The 17,312-nt window shown below is 41.3% G+C and overlaps 1 protein-coding gene and 1 non-coding gene across 4 annotated transcripts in view; both read left to right on the top strand.

The window, feature by feature from the left end:
• The window catches only part of CDH12 (cadherin 12), a 444,800-nt gene that overhangs the window by 298,994 nt on the left and 128,494 nt on the right, over positions 1 to 17,312 (top strand). The gene's annotated exons all lie outside the window — the stretch shown is intronic.
• On the top strand, positions 14,467 to 14,539 carry TRNAS-UGA (transfer RNA serine (anticodon UGA)). Its single transcript has one exon. It is a non-coding gene; the product is annotated as a tRNA-Ser (tRNA).

Raw genomic sequence — 17,312 nt, 5'->3', positions numbered from 1 at the left:
AGCTTTCCATCGGTTCGATATGTGATTTCCACGCCAGTGGGAAATTTCCCCTCAACAAGGTGTAGAATCGTGGCAATGAAAATAGCAAATAAGGTTGGAGCAATGACGCATTCCTGTTTGACACCTGATCCCACTTTGAATGGATCACTTTGAGAGCCATTGTTATCCAAAATGTTGTCATGGAGGAGTCTCAAAATATTCACAAATTTATCAGGGCATCCAATTTTCAGAAGGATGGTCCAGAGAGCAGTTTGATTTACAGTATGAAAGGCCTTAGTCAGATCAATAAACACCTTTTACAGAGTCGGTTTTGCTCCCTGCATTTTTCTTGAAGATGTTGTGCAGTGAAGATCATATCCACTGTCGCCCTGGAAGGGCGGAAACCATTTTGGGATTCAGGGAGGATGTCTTCTGAGATAGGTATGAGGTGATATGCTAGCATCCTTGCAAGGATTTTACCTGCAGTAGCTACAAGTGAGATGCCTCGGTAGTTCCCACAATCTGTTCTATCACCCTTCTCAAAAAGAGTGATAATTATGGCATCCTTAAAGTCTTCCGGGATCTCCTCCCTCATCCAGATTTTTTCGATGAGCTTATGAATTTGTTGTGTAAGTTCAGGCCCACCTTCTTTAATGACTTCAGCAGGAATCCCATCAGGACCACTAGCTTTGTTATTCTTCATTTGATTAATGGCTTTACTGACTTCATCCAAATTAGGGGATACCCCAATCGCATATCCTTACCTGAAAGAGGAATTAAATGTAAAAACCAACTGATACTGCTCAGCTCACATGATCCCACACAAAGCAATCCAAATCCCTGATCTGACCCACTGAAGGGGGGTTGAACCACATGGAGGTGTCTCTCTGCTCCGCTCTGGCTGGCTGTGTTGTGTTTCACTGGTAGGAAGACTGCTGCTGATGCAGAAATCCCTTCTCTACCCACGCAATGCATGGGCAGGTGGAAGCTACAGCCAGCAGTATCCCCACCAGTGGTTGGCCTGAAAGGGGGTGTTTTGGAGGTGGGGAGTGGGTAGAGTTGGCTGACCAAGAATCTACTGGATTCTAGGCAAGCCCAGCAAGCTGCAAGCTGCTGTGCAGATCTTGAACCCTAACCACTCTGTTAAGACCTGTGACTACCCAGTCAAGTGTAGGATTGCACTCTCAGTCTAATCCAGCTGCCAGTACTTTGCAACAGACAAAGTTGGAATCCTCTCAGCAGATCTGTGGAAATGGGGCTGGATTCAGTTTCTCATGCTCATTCCCTTTTCTTCACCAATTGCTCATTTGTAGGATTCTCATTTCACTGGGATACATGCATATAGCCTCAGGTGTTCTGCAAACTCTCTATTGCAAGGATGGAGCACCTGTTGTCATCAAAATGTTGTTGGACTCCCAACTCCCATCAACCCAAGCCATAATGGTCAGAGATGATGGGAGTTGTAGTCCAAAAGCATCTGAAGGGCCACATATTTCCCACGACTGCTCTATTGGATAGGAGCCAGGATGTACAAGTGTTAGCACCAATGAGGTCATCACCACTGGAATGCTATGTGCTATTTCCTTTTGGAAAACTCACTAGGCAAGCTTTGTTCATGCTCAAGGTCTAACTTATTATCATGTTTGGGACCCAGTCCTTGTAGCCAGCTTTTATTGTTAGGTATGGCAGCCACATTTCTAGATGGTTTTTTTTGTGGGGGGGGAACAAACATAGTGCCAGCCAATTCACACACAAACCCTTACTAATGGAGAGGATGTGAGGGTTGGGTCAGGGGAAGGGAAAGGGAAAGGCAGTGACCTTCCCTCTCACTCCTACTCCATCCAGAGGGTGTATTAACTTACATGAAAGAACTTTAATCTATTAAATTGCCTCACCCTTTTCTGAGAGATCCCCAGTAATACGAGACTCAAAAGTTTGACATTGCCTATAGCTTCAGTCCCTTTTCGCCTGTGGTCTGTCCCTGTGTTCTGATTCTTCATGAACTGAACTATTTTGGTAAAGAAAGTTAGCTCCTTAGCTGGGCTTTGATGCTGCATTAGGTATCTCAGTTTTAGGTTCCTCCTGAAAAACAAACTTGTCCATACTACAAGTTTAGGGAAGGACAGAGAGAAAATAAATATGTTAGGGTGTGTTTGTTAAACATTCCTTGTTGAAAGTCCCTCCTCCTAGTCTTGTTGCTGACCTTTAGATTTTCCTTCCTGTTGGATAATGAAGGGGAAAAAATTAAACCGGCTTCTGTATACAGGACTAACTAAGCAATTGGCAACTAATTGTGGAAAGCAATTGGAATGTTTTTTTTACTGGTTGTTGAGTTGATTATTCTGTTCACAAACCCCAAAAAGGCCTCATGCTGAGCTGCACATATTGGGAAAACCAGAAATCAGGCCTGAGTTACAGCCCAGATAGCCAGCCAATCAGCTAGCTAGCTAACTGTAGACTACACAGCAATATTTCTATATTTCTAGGGCTGTTTACATCCTGAGTGCCATCAAGTACTCAGGAAAAAGAAGGGGAAAAATAGCCCTTATGATTGTAAGTATAGTGAGTGCTTTAAAACAGTAAAGGGTAGCCATTTTTTTCAGATCATATTGTTATATCTTTATTGCACTCTTTAGCAATACACAATCCTGCTCTATTCGTTATATGAACTGCAGAATAAACCATCTCTTACTTCTTACTGCAGGCAAACAAATATGCTTCTTTACACAAATGAAAATGAAAAGCAAAGCAAAGGAAAGTCCAAGGGTTGGAGTCCAAGTTCTCATATTAAACTCTTCAAGAGTCATGTTGCTATAGAGGCTGTTTTTTTCTGGATCACTTAAGTAATTGTAGGGTGATTGTGATCATGAAAAATCCACCCTCAGGGAAACTCTTGAGTGAGCAGACTTTGGGGGCTCTTCCAGATGAGACTTTTGTTGTGCATTCACCTTGCCTTATTCACTAAATTTTTCTGGAGGTCCTATTCTTAAATTGCTCCTGTCCTTAAAACAAGCTGTCATTGTTTAAATGGAGGTTGTCATTGTCTCTCATGTCACAAATAAAAAATAAAAAATATACCATCAAGAGATCCAAACGCAACTTTTGCAAAAATTGAAATAAAGAAAATGGGCAAAGTAGTATACTGACTCAAGTATTAAAAACTTTGTAAATTTATATAAATGTGTATTCTTTAATAGTTTATAGTTATATTTTTAATAGTTTGATAGTTATCACAATAAAACATAATTAAAACAAATACCTTCATCATGTAACATTTATCATCATATGTGAAGATGGAAGATTTGCATTACATCCACAACTACACTATAAATTTTTAATGCAGAAACTTGGCAAAAAGTCAACTTAGGAAAAGACCAAACTTGGCAAAAAATTGTTATGAAGAAGTTCCTCACAGACTATGAGCCATTCAACCATGGGGGATGGTGGAATTTCTTTCACTAAAGACTTTTAAGCAGAGGCTAGATGTTCATCTATTGGGGATGGCATAGTAGTGGATTTCATGCATTGGCAAGGGCTGGACTAGATGACCTTTGGTTGTACCTTCCAGACCTATGATTCTATGATTTGGATTTACTTTACTTTTTTGGTGTGCTGCTGATGCAAAACCTCTGGCCATTTAAGTGTCTCGACTAGGATATTTCTTTCTGAGGAGTAAAGAAGTCAATTTTGTTGTATTACTTCAGCTTGGTGTGTGGAGCCCTTCTAATGTTTCACTGTGATTTGTAGGCAAGGGGCTGTTTTCTCATTTTCCTTTGGATTTATGTGGGCAGCCCAGAAAAGCAAACGAAGGTTATACAACAAGGCCAATTATTGGTCAATATGCCCTGTAAATCTATGTCAAGCTGGGGAGTTTTTAAATTGTTCAAACCCAAGGAAAAACTCACACCACATATTAAACTGATGTACTTAATCTGGAGGTGTCAACCAGGGCTTGATTGCTCCCACATCTTTTTTGACACATCTCTGTCATTCTTTCCATTGCATAAACTGACACATGCATGAAATGGATGAACAAAGCAGCAAGTATCCCTTCTGAACCCTCAGAGAGTGGCTAGACTATGGGCTGAATTTACTAATAGGCAACAATGCTTGCAATTTAAGAATGTACCTATAGCCAACAGATATTTTTATCAAACTTTAAAAAGCAGGAAAATTGGGTAGCTATAGTGAATGCACCAGGGGAGCAGGAGACCCTGTCTGAGATATTGTACTGCCCAACAAATGTGTCAAAATGCAAACACAATTTGGGTTGGTCTTTCACAGTCCAATCTACTTCAACCACTCTGGCACTGGAGCTCTCTAAGGGGAATAGGAGTCTCCTCTCAACACCTTTCACAAACTATACTTCCCAGCATTCTCTGGGAGAAGCCATGACTCTCTCAAGTGAAATAAGGTCTGGTGTGGGTGTGGCCCCCTGATTAGGCAAGCCCAGCAGCTGTGAGTCTGGCTTTTAGAACACTGACAGTTGGTTCTTACTGAGCATGCCCAACATTATTATTGAGTTCAAGCCCAAAAAATTCAATTACTTAATCAGCCAGGCATTTTTTTAACTTTTAAACTGCAGAAGATGAAGGTCATAGTATGCGGCAAGGACAGTAATAGGATTACAGGTACTCTGTGAACATGGCTGATTTTTTAATGAATTTCAACAGATTATGGGAACCCTGACAGAAAAAAGTCCAAAAGGGGTCTGTTTTTTCTCTCTTTCTACAATTTGAACTCTCAATTCTCACTGACTGTTTTGTGTATCACCATGAAAATTTAGAGGGTTGTTAAGCAAGCATTTCTGAGTTTAGGACTATATGTTTTGTAAGGTTTTGCTTTGAAATGAGCTTATGGGAAGGATCAGAATGGCATGGGGGTATTTTCAATTTAACATTGCAGAATGCAAAAACTCCATGCTGACTATAGTATACAGCCACTCTTGTGGCTGTATAATCTAGTCCACAAAGTAATTTTATCTGTGTTAGAGTGGCTCTACACAATTTTATATAAGGGGGGTTAAAGGTTTGCTCACCTTTTCACTGATATCATTTTTGTGGCATTCCCTCTCCCCCTGAAAAAAAGAATTCACACTTGAATGTTACATTTCTTGGATTTTGCAAGCAATGCCCTAGGCTGCTTTTACACTGCACCTTATTCTGTTATTCGGACGATTTCTTGCCTGATAATTTATGCATTATATTTTATCTTTCACACAACATACAAGCTAGCTTCAGAATTCTAGTGGAATGTAGTGCAAGTTTAGCACAAATTTCCATGATAAATGATACTAGAAATAATCCGTTATCAAGTCTGGAAACCCATAAGATTGCAGGAGTTTTTCTCTAGCTGCAGCCGCTCACGTGACAGGCATTCCAGCATGCAGTGCGTTCCTGCCCTTTAGTCGCACGGGGGTGGGTGGGTTGAAAACTGTGCCGTTATTTTGGTATCAGTGCAGATAGCAGCAGCATTTCCTACACGCACCCCTGTATCAATACAACTAAAATAATTTTAAAAGTCAGATACTAAAAGGAGAGGGTCTGCATGATGATGGGATGAGATCTTAAATCTCCTACACAGTAGGGAACATGTGCATGTGTATAATGGGTGAGGGACAAAAACAAGCCATGTGAAAGACAGTTGCTTGAAATACCAGTATATATTGGCTGGAAAAACTGCTGTTCCTTAACACAGCAGGTACTGCAGTGCGAAAAGGATTTTAGACATCGGGATAGAAGTGCTACCATTTTAATCTGTTATACTAATGCAGTCAGCCCCATGTGTGAAAGCAGCCCTACACTTGAGCATATGTGCTCCATAACAGGGAATTTATTTATTTATTTATTACATTTATATACCACCCCATAGTCAAAGCTCTCTGGGTGGTTTACAGCAATTAAAAACATTAAAAACAAATATACTAATTTTAAAACACAAAAACAATTTAAAAACAATTTTTAAATTTTTAAAAAACAATTTAAAAAAACCATGCTAAAATGCCTGGGAGAAGAGGAAAGTCTTGACCTAGCACCGAAAAGATAACAGTGTTGGTGCCAGGTGCACCTCGTCAAGAAAATCATTCCATAATTTGGGGGCCACCACTGAAAAGGCCCTTTCCCTTGTTGCCAGACTCCCAGCTTCCCTCCAAATAGGCACCTGGAGGAAGGCCTTGGATGTTGAGCGTAGTGTACAGGTGATTCATGTCGGGAGAGGCGTTCCATCAGGTATTGTGTTCCTAAGCCGTGTAAGGCTTTATAGATCGAAACCAGCACCTTGAATCGAGCTCAGAAACATACAGGCAGCCAATGTAAGCGGGCCATAATCAGTTTTATATGTTCGAACTGTCTGGTCCCTGTTACCAATCTGGCCGCTGCATTTGGCACAAGCTGCAGCTTCCGAACTGTCTTCAAAGGCAGCCCCACGTAGAACGCATTGCAGTAATCTAACTTGGAGGTTACCCGAGCATGGTTATCCCTGTCCAGATAGGGGCATAGCTGGGCCACCAACCAAAGTTGGTAAAAGGCACTCCATGCCACCAAAGCTACATGAGCCTGAAGTGACAGAGATGGTTCTAGGAGAGTCCCCAAGCTACAAATCTGCTCCTTCAGGGGGAGTGCAACCCTATCCAGGACAGGTTGGACATCCACTTGTTTCAAGTCTTACCTGTAGTAAAGGTGTTATCTTTACTACAGAGCCTGACAATCTATGAAAGGGTCAGGTTGTGTGGCAAATGATACTTCTGAGTCTGTCCCCAGATTACTGTCTGGAGATTAATAGAAAAAATATAGAAAATTGCCATTGATGCTGTATTTCATTAATTCCACACCAGAAATCCCTATGGGTTGTATCCAGTTAAGTCCTACTCAGAGCAGACCCTTGAAATTACTGAACTTGAGTTAGTTGTGTATATTAACTTCAATGAATCTACTCTGAGTAGGATTAGCATTGAATACCATCTATAATACCATCAATAGTATCATTATGGAAGAACTATGTAGACTGGGAATGCTGTGGACACAATATATCTTGACTTCAGCAAAGCTTTTAACAAAGTGCCCTATGATACTCTGATTAGCAAGCTAGCTAAATGTGGGTTGGATGGAATAACTATCAGGTGGATCCACAGCTGGTTCCAGAATCGTACTCAAAGAGTGCTTATCAATGGTTCCTTCTCAAACTTGGCGGAAGTAATGAGTGGGGTACCACAGGGCTCTGTCCTGGGCCCAGTTCTCTTCAACATTTTTATTAATAACTTGGATGAGGAGGTACGGAGCATGCTTATCAAATTTGCAGATGATACAAAATTGGAGGGGGGTACAGCTAATACCACGGAAGACAGAAACAAAATTCAAAGGGACCTTGATAGGCTGGAGCATTGGGCTGAAAACAACAGAATGAAATTCAACAGGTATAAATGCAAAGTTCTACACTTAGGAAAAAGAAACCAAATGCACAGTTAGAAGATGGGGGTTACTTGGCTCAGCCATATGACATGTGAAAAGGATCTTGGGATTGCCGTTGATCACAAGCTGAATGTGAGCCAGCAGTGTGATGTGGGTGCAAATAAGGCAAATGCTATATTAGGCTGCAGTAACAGAAGTAAAGTTTCCAAATTGCATGAAGTATTAGTTCCCCTCTCTTCAGCACTGGTTAGGCCTCATATTGAATACTGCATCCAGTTCTGGTCTCCGCACTTTAAGACGGATGCAGACCAACTGGAACAGGTTCAGAGGAGGGCAACAAGGATGATCAGGGGACTGGAAACAAAGTCCTATGAGGAGAGACCAAAAGAACTGGGCATGTTTAGCCTGGAGAAGACTGAGAGGAGATAGCACTCTTCAAGTACATGAAAGGTTGTCACACAGAGGAGGGCCAGGATCTCTTCTTGATCGTCCCAGAGTGTAGGACACTGAACAATGGGCTCAAGTTGCAGGAAGCCAGATTTCAACTGGACATCAGAAAAACTTCCTAACTGTTAGAGCCATACAACAATGGAACCAATTACCTAGAGAGGTAGTGGGCTATCCGACACTGGAGACATTCAAGAGTCAGCTGGACAGCCATCTGTCGGGAATGCTTTGATTTGGATTCCTGCATTGAGCAGGGGGTTGGAATTGTTGGCCTTATAGGCCCCTTCCAACTCTACTATTCTGTGATTCTATGATGTGGCAGATGTTCAGGTGCCTGCTCAGCAAAATGAGCAGGAAGTTCCCCATACACAGTAGGGTTCACTTACCACATTTTGAAGGTATGATCCATGTGAGTATCTAAAGGGCCCTTTCTCTCCATAAGACCATTGAGCCCAGAATTTAAAACTACCTGAACTGCATCACTGAATAGCAAGTGATTGTTCTGTCCATTATGCTAGGCAGTTCACCTATTTCAGTATTTCAGAATTCTCATAATCAGAACATGATCCCTCCTCATGTACCATGTGGTGAAAGAATAACCACCATATTCTAGAGGAGGTATCAGCAGTTTTCTCATAGAGACATGTTCAGATATATAAGCAGCCAATCTCCTAATTTGGCAAATGCTTTCATTCCATAACTCCATCTTGTAAATAGCTGCTTGCCTAGCTACCTATGGTGAGTACCAATTGCCTCCAGGTAGTGACCAGCGTAGTATACACTCTAAATGGGAAGAGAGGTGGTTCTTTCTTTTTCTTTTCTTTCTTTTTTCTTCAATTCAAGCTGTGCATGTGCTGCTAAATAGGCATGTTTTTGCAAGCAGGCTAATTGCAAGGAGGCTAATTGCAAACATGTTGGCTATAACTTCTTTCCAGGGCTACTGTAAAGAGTCATAACATGTTTTTAGTCAGTCTCTGCAGATTTCCTTTCATGTTCGCCATATCCTTCTGAGTGATTGGTTTAAGCTGTGACTGGGAATTGATCAGGCTCCCCCCATGCGGGCGATTCTTCATGTGTCCATTACATTTCTCTTTATTCTCCCCCGAATTCAGGTTCTTGTGTTTGCTGCAGTGCATTCATTCTGACATCTCTCATTCATCACTGAGAATTTCTGTGATATGAGCATGTTGATGGTTGTTGTTACAAATGGCCATGAACTCTATTCACTTTTCCTTCCTTCCTCTTTTGTGGCCGACAGCTATAAAAACCAATGGTAAGATATTGCTGAGGCAGAGAATGCCAATACGCACTTCAGCAGAATCACTTAGAAAAATGAAGTACGTTACAAGAGCTCTTTAAAAAAACTCTAAGCAAACAGCTACTGGCAGGCTTTCTTACTGGGATCTATAGCACAAGATCAAGCTCTTTAGGTTCTGCCATCATAGTTGTGAAAATTCACCCTTTTAGGTCTCTCCTGAGCAAAACTACCTGGGGTGCCAGATTTTAGTGAGTGTAACTTTGCAATCTCAATATGATATGAAATGGTCCAAGAGTAGTGGAATTTCTTAGTTTAAGTTTTGGTAGATCAGCGATTACTAAATTTATCTAAGAATGACTTATGCTTGATGAGACCGAGGTTCTGTTCCTTCTAGGGGTTCTTGAAAACCTGCTGAGAAATTTTGCTAGCTTTATCCAATCTGTTTAGATTTCTCTTCAGATTCCTCAGATGTTTCACCTGAGGAGACTCTCATTCACAAAAATTTACTTCAGGCAAAATCTTGAGACTTCCCTAGCCATTGGCTGTACAGTTGAAATGCTGTGGGATGTTATTAAACATTCCAATTGCAGAAAGATTTTAAAAAATTGTCAACAATAGACCTAGAGCAGGGATAGCCCATATGATGCTATCCAGATTTTGCAGAATATAACTCCCATCATCCCTGAAAATTGACTCACTGGGGCTGATGGGGGTTGTAGTCAAAAACACCTGGAGGGCACCACATTGGCTACTTCTGATCAGGTGCTGTTGTTAGGAAATGGCGCAGCAGAAGGAAATGGCAACATAAATCTAATTCATTGTCAGCCTGTGAACGGTATATATTTGTGACAGTGACATTGAATTATCTCCCCCTTACGAAAAATTGGGGCTGATTTTCTGCTGCTTTTGGAGGGGGGATGTCTCCAAAAATTTCAGGAGGGGCTGTTGCTTACCTTATTGGATCTGACCAGGAAAATCAGCCATCAGGAAGCAATAAAAGAGCTTTGTGCCTCTTCCTGCCAGCCACACTCCCCAGTAGGCCTCGGGAGTGATGTGGAGTGGTGTGGTGTGACATCATTCTTAAGGCATTCCAGCTAGTTCAGTCATCAGGAAGCTTGGAAGCACAGAATGTAGGTGAGTAGGGCTGCACAGGGCATATGTTTCTGCAAGTTAAAAATGTAAGGAAGAAATTTTTTTTTTGCTACCTCATGAAGTTAAATGGCAGCCCTAGCAAACTTTTCAGAGAAATGTGTTTTTATCTCCTCTATGAGTTTTCAGAGGAGTTCATCCCACAATGACTGTCGGAAAATGGTTTTGTGTCTTTTGCACCAACACCCATCTTTCATAAGGATAAGGATGAGATATGAGTATAAATGAAGTTGCATGTAAAAGAGTGAACAGGGTCTAGGTACAGGAATTATTACCAAAAACAGAACAAAACAAAAAACTCCACATGCATCACCATAAAGGTTGTTTGACCACCATAAAAGTAATTCTCTAATAGACCAGCAGTGTCACTAGTGGGAGTGCGGGGGGGTGCACACCTCCAGCGCACGCCCTCCCAGAGGCATGGACAGGGGTGGCTGGTCTCACACGCGCACACACTCACCACACGCTCCAGGCTGACAATGGAAGGCCTGTCCAGGCTTCACCGCCAATGAGCGGGCACTTGCTTTTGGCATGCACCAGACCGGGTGCCGGGTGGCCCTTAGCGAGCCCCCAAATCTTGTGATGAGTGCACGCATGCGCACAAGGCCAGCCACCCCCATCCATGCCCCTGGGAGGGCACGCGCCGGAGGGGCACCCAGCCGGAGAAGCAGGCCTGGGAATGCCGGCGCGCCTCCCTCGCCCCGTTGACGCTGCTCTCAGTCTCGCCCGCCTGCCTGCGTGCTTCCGAGGAGGAGTTGGCTGCTCCGACCGACCAGGAGCACTTCTCGGCTCCTTTGCTGGGCAACGGCACGGGGCGGGGCAGCTCTGGGTGTCACCCCCCTCATGGTGTCACCCGGGTGGGATCCGCACCCCCCACACCCCAGTAGTGACGCCCCTGTAATAGACATCTATGCAAAAGACCTATGCAATCTGGGATGGCAATTTTTTGTAATGGAATTGTACTGGGGAGGCAGTAAAGCAGGATCGACTGCATCATTTGCCCTGAAAATTGTTGCTGGGATATACTCTGGTTGCCATCCCCAAGCTACACATAATGTCGAAGTTAGTATAACCTCTTTCATTGCTGCCTTATTTTACCTCCAACTGGCTTAGGATATTTAAAAGGTGGAGGATATGGAGGGAAATGATACTCATTTTCCTTGAAGCTAAACTGAGAATTTACACTGGAAATCTTGCTGACTTTTTTATTGTTGCTTGTTTGGTCAGCAGTGTTTGGAATTTCAGCTTGTGATGCTAGTGCAGAGAATAACCAGTGGCATCCCGCAGAAATCCATGGGGTTTTGCTGGGGGTGTGTGTGTGTACACATTTGGAATGACAGCCTAAGGCAATAAACTACGTGTTAAGCTTCAGATGAAGTGAGCAGAAAAAGATGAGGCAGGGCAACCACAAAAAGCAGGGTGTAAAATGACGGGGGGAAGCACCACATTAGCCTAAGCTATGGCATACCAGCATGATCAGCATGTGATAGAGTACATTATGTATAATATTGTGATATGCTGTTTATCTGTTTTTATGCTTTCTGTTCTCTGTAATCATCCATCTCTGTAGGATGTCATGTAAATTCCAAGCACAAGTGATGCTTGATCTTTTTAGGAACATTTCATTGAAGGAAAGCACCAGGAGATGTGATAACAATATCCTGATTACCCAGTGATCCCCTGGTTCTGGCTGCCTTATCTTTCACCCAGAGGGGGTTTGAGCTGCATCTGCTGCTGAACCTCTTCTTAATAGCATTTGTGAGAGCCTATTCTAGGCAGTTTCTAATTAGACACACCCAGATGGCAACCACCAAGCAGCTGTGTGCCCAGCTGGGTGTATACACAGAGCAAGGCTACCTTCTGGGCTCTTTGCTGATCTCCTTCCCCATGACACTCTCTTATTTTACTTTTTCTTTTTGCTTAGAAACACAGAGTGTAGGATATTTGTTCAGATTAATCTTCAGTTGGGGGTATCCAAATTTTCAAAGTAGTCATTTTGAAATTGATAGATATTTCTTGGAATGCCTCTCTTTAGCCACAAGCCAAGGATCTGCCTTACTCCAAAGGGTGTTTCATACATTGCCATACACTGAAAATATCAGAGAGGAACATCTGGCGATGTAAAGTCCTTCACCAAATCCACAGGATGTCTGGGAAAAATCTAATTGCATTGCATTTCCACTACAAACTATGTAGATTTCCAGTGTTTCCTTGGCTTGCCTTTTATTATTAACTTGATCAATCCGTGTTTGTCTTTTAAGGCATAGTTTGAAAACAAATGGGAAGTATCGTGATTTTAATTGCTGAAGAACAGTAGCTCTGAAGGACATATGTCCCTCTTTTAAAATGTTGGAGAGCAGTACCAGAGCTGAGTGCATGTTTTGAATGACAAACATCCCAGCTTCAATCCCTAGCAACTCATTAAAAGGATCAGGTAACAGGTAATGGGAAAAGTCCATGCCTGAGAGCCTGGAGAGCCACTGCCAGTCAGAGTAGGCAATACAGAGTAGGCTAGATGGACCTGGTATAAAGCAGCTTGCTATGTTAGCCTTTCCTGTAGTCCATGCTATCTGCCTGTGGTGATCTAACCCACACTGTCCAAATGACTATCTAGAGCAGCCTTTCCCAACCAGTGTGCCTCCAGATGTTGTTGGACCACAACTCCCATCAGCCTCAGCCAGCATTGCCAATGGTCAGGAAAGATGGGAATTGTGGTCCAACAATATCTGGAGGCACACTGGTTGGGAAAGGCTGCTCTAGAGTAACACAGAGAGGATTTGACTTAGGGTTGTGTCCTTTGGGTCATTTCAAGCACATTGATTGGATAATTAAATTAAAAGAATGAGGGGGAGACATGAATTGCCTCAGCAAAATGGAAGGATGTTTAATAAGCTTTCCTTTCCAGTCTTTCTTTCGTTCTTTCTTTCGTTCTTTCTTTCGTTCTTTCTTTCTTTCTTTGGTACAGGGGTCAGATTTCAGGTGCCCCCCTCACAGCACTGTGCAGTTGGACAATCTCAGCCATCTACTTCTCAAGGGCAGATAGATCTTGCTAGGTGGCAATCAGTACACATATCTGTTCTGTATGCATGCATCTTTGGCCCTGGACAATGGTCTCTAAGATTTGTGCTCCTGTGCTGTTTTCTGATCCTCCCTCCCCCGCCAGCTTATTAGGTAATTGGATCATGTATCACCTTCCAGTTATGTTGTCATTTTAATGTTGACTATAATGACTCCACTAATTGAAAATAATGTTTGTAAAGAGATGCTCCACCACTGTTGACATATTAACTAAAAAGATTATTTGCATTTTTATTAAAGTTTTTTTAGTAAATGAAAGTTTAATTCCACAGTCATTCTTCAAAATAATGTTTTGAGCCTTCAGAGCAAGCTTTCTGAAAATAACGAAACACATTCCTAAAATGAACAATATACCTTTTTTTATTTCTAGAAGTTTACAGTGAAATCATGCATCATTCGGTTGTTGGCCCCATAGCTTGATGCAGCAGCAGATGCAAATACTTAATAATTTCATTTCAAGATCTTGAAGTTGAAGGGGGGAATGATATGACACAAAGTGGCACATTCCCATTACTCAGGACAGTAGCAAAGATTGATTTTTAAGTCTATTACATTTTAATGATTTTAGAAAATCTTCAGACATAAAAAGGCAAAAATCCATTAATACAAATAATTTTAATTATATATATTTACAACTTAACGCAATGAATCAGTGATTTACAAATACACAGTGAAGACTGGTGCTCAAGAGGCCTTACTTCAAATATCACTTCAAAATGGATTTTGGATCTTTATCTGTCTCTGCCCCCCACCTCCTGCCCCTCACTAGTATGGGTGTTGTCCTCATATTAGGACTTCACATTGAGAACTGTGCCATACACTAATATACCAAGCTTTCACTGAGATACCAATACTCAAGGGAAGATGATGCACTGATTGTGTTCCATGTCTTTACAAGCCTGCTAGAAGATGGGTGTTAAGGTGAAGTTTATGTTTGAGATGCAAGTGTAGAACTGAGTCCTGATAGTGCACACCAACTGTCATTCTGATATTTCACCAGATACATATCAAGTCAGATATGCTACCAAATTCCTTTTGCCTCTATCCTCCTTTAAAAAAAAGAAGACATTCAGCTGCTGACTGGGATCTGCCAGCTGGAGCTGGCCTAGCAACGATGCAGACTGTTCCTGCTCACCCCCAGGGAAGAGAAGAGGTTGTAGCTCAGAGGTAGAGCATCTGCCTTGAAAGCTGAAGGTCCCAGGTTCAATCCCTGGCATCTCCAGGTAGGGCTAGGAGAGACTTCCTGCCTGAAAGCCTGGAGAGCCACTGCCAGTCAATGTAGACAATATTGAGCTAGATGGACCAATGGTCTAACACAGTATAAGGCAGTATAAGGCAGCTTCCTATGTTCCTATGTACCACCCTCATCTGCCCTAGCCAGTGCATGCAGTGGGGCTCCAGTTGTGGTGGCTCCAACACTCGGTTAAGCCCTGCTGCTGTCTGTCAGAGGTTAGGATTGCCCTCTTATAGCGCTAACCTACGCATGTTTTAGTCAAAAGTAAGCCCCACTCTTAAGAATGGGAGAGAAAGTCAATTCAGCTCACATTTCAAGGTGAGCCTGAAAGCTTATCTTTATTGTATAATCTTAGAAGGGGGCATGGCTGTGAGAGGTGTGAGGGGGCATGGTGCAGAGCTTGGAAGATTACTTTTAAAAAGTAATAAATTACAGTTACAGTTACATGGCCCAAAAAGTAGTAATTACCTTTACAATTACAAATGCTCTGAAAGTAACTGATTACTTTACTTTTCCTACAAAGTAATCACTACAATTACATTTCAGTTACTTTAAAAAAAACTGCCTACAAGGTGCTGGCCTTGGCTGCTGCACATCTAAGTAGCCTAAAACAACATTAAAAATAAACACACACATACAGAGGTAGTAGAATAATTATTTTTATTCATAAGATAGCAATGGTGGTCTCTCCGCTGGTATGGGTGGTAGGGAGGGAGGCTGAGGCCACTACTCAGATCTTTGCACGTCAAACAAAGTGCAAACTGCACCCCACAGAGCATAATCTCTCTCACTTAACCACCTCCTGGACCCTGCCCTGCCACCAACTAAGGGACACTCACTCAAGCAAACATTTTCCCCTGAGATGCAAAAAAGTTAAAATACTGCAAATGCAGCACAGTAGCCAGAGAGCGTGGTGGAGGCCACTTTGTGTGCCAAGTGCAAACACAGTATAGACACACACACACATACACACACACGTTGTCATCTTTCATCTCCACAGTTCTTTATCTCCATTCTGCTGCTGCCTCCTTATCCTCCTTTATCCATGTTCTTGACCTCCAGATCCTTTCCTCTTCCACTCCATTCTTCACCACCACTATCCGTTTTTTTAAATAATTGTTTTCTCCACTCCACCCCGTCTCACTCTCCGCCTCCTCCCTCGTCGCCTCCTGCCCATCCACAGAGCATGAGGAAAGGGTGACACTGCACAGAAGCCCAGTTTGAGGCACATGATTTTCATCCACAAATCAGAGGAGCAGAAGACTTCCCCTGCTCCCCCCCCAGTAATGCCCAAAAGGAATTCTGGAAACATTACAATTACTCAACAAAAGTAATAAAATTACTCCTAGTTCTATTACAATCAAAATGTAAAGGAATTACCCACTCATTACTCAAAAAAGTAATGAATTACAAGTAATTCGTTACTTGTAACTAGTTACTTCCAAGCTCTGGCATGGCGTGACTATCATGAAAGGACCCTCCGCTTCTAAATTTGCCACAATACTTCTGCTCAAGACAAAAAAGCAGGGAGCAATTTTATTGTTGTCCTTTTGTTGATGTTGCAGCTACTGACCTGTTGCATTCTGAATGGCATATGTCATACACCATCCTGAAATCTTTTGGAATGACTGGCAATGTAAGAATGTTTTATATAAAATTAATTAAATATATCTTTTACAGATATACATTTAAAATTTGTTTCAGTCAGCTGTATGTATTACACTGCCAAACTGTTCTCAAATGTATGGACCTTGGCATTTGCTTCTTTTTTTTTTTTAAAAAAAATAATTTTTATTCAAAGTTTCAGAAAACAAAACAAAACAAAGTCAAAAACAAAAACATAATAGTACAATAAAAATCTTGACACGATTTGTCACAGATCAGCTATAAGTATATAATATATATCAAACCTGTCCCTTAATACATACAAGATCACTTTTCTCCATAGTCTATCTTAATTAATCGTCAAATCCCATTATCATCATTTCATTTTGATCTTTCAGCAAAAAGTCTAAGAGAAGCTTCCATTCCTTAAGAAATGTATCTGTCGATTTTTCTCTAAGTAAGCATGTCAATTTATTCATCTCTACTAAGTCCATTAATTTCAATAACCATTTTTCCGTTGTTGGTGTTGATTCCATTTTCCACTTTTGTGCATATAATAATCTTGCTGCCGTAATCATATATAATATTATTCTTCCATATTTCTTTTCTATTTGTTTATCCATGAAACCCAATAAAAAAAATTCTGGCTTTAATTGAATATTTATCTTTAGAATTTTTTGCATCATCCTACCTATCTGTGCCCAAAATGATTTTGCCTGTTTACACAACCACCACATATGATAAAATGATCCTTCTTGGTGTTTACATTTCCAACAAACATTAGGAACATTGCTATACATTTTTGACAACTTTTCTGGAGTCATGTACCAACGATACATCATTTTATAAAAAATTTCTTTAAGATTGTAACATAGTGTAAATTTCAATCCTTTTTTCCACATATTTTCCCATTGATCCATTTGTATGTTATAACCAAAATTTTTGCCCATTTTACCATACACTCTTTTACTTGTTCTTCTTCCATTTCCATTTTTAACAAAAGTTTATACATTTTTGCAATTATACATTCATCATTTGTACACAGACATATTTCAAAATCAGATTTACTTATTTCAAAACCATACATTTTCTTATCCATTTTATATCTTTCCAACAATTGTAAATAGGCAAACCATTGAGAACTATATCCTTCCTT

This window comes from Rhineura floridana, chromosome 1, assembly GCF_030035675.1.
Source record: "Rhineura floridana isolate rRhiFlo1 chromosome 1, rRhiFlo1.hap2, whole genome shotgun sequence".
Lineage (NCBI taxonomy): Eukaryota > Metazoa > Chordata > Lepidosauria > Squamata > Rhineuridae > Rhineura > Rhineura floridana.
Note: the sequence above shows the minus strand (reverse complement) of the source record. Positions and strands in the feature narration are given on the sequence as shown.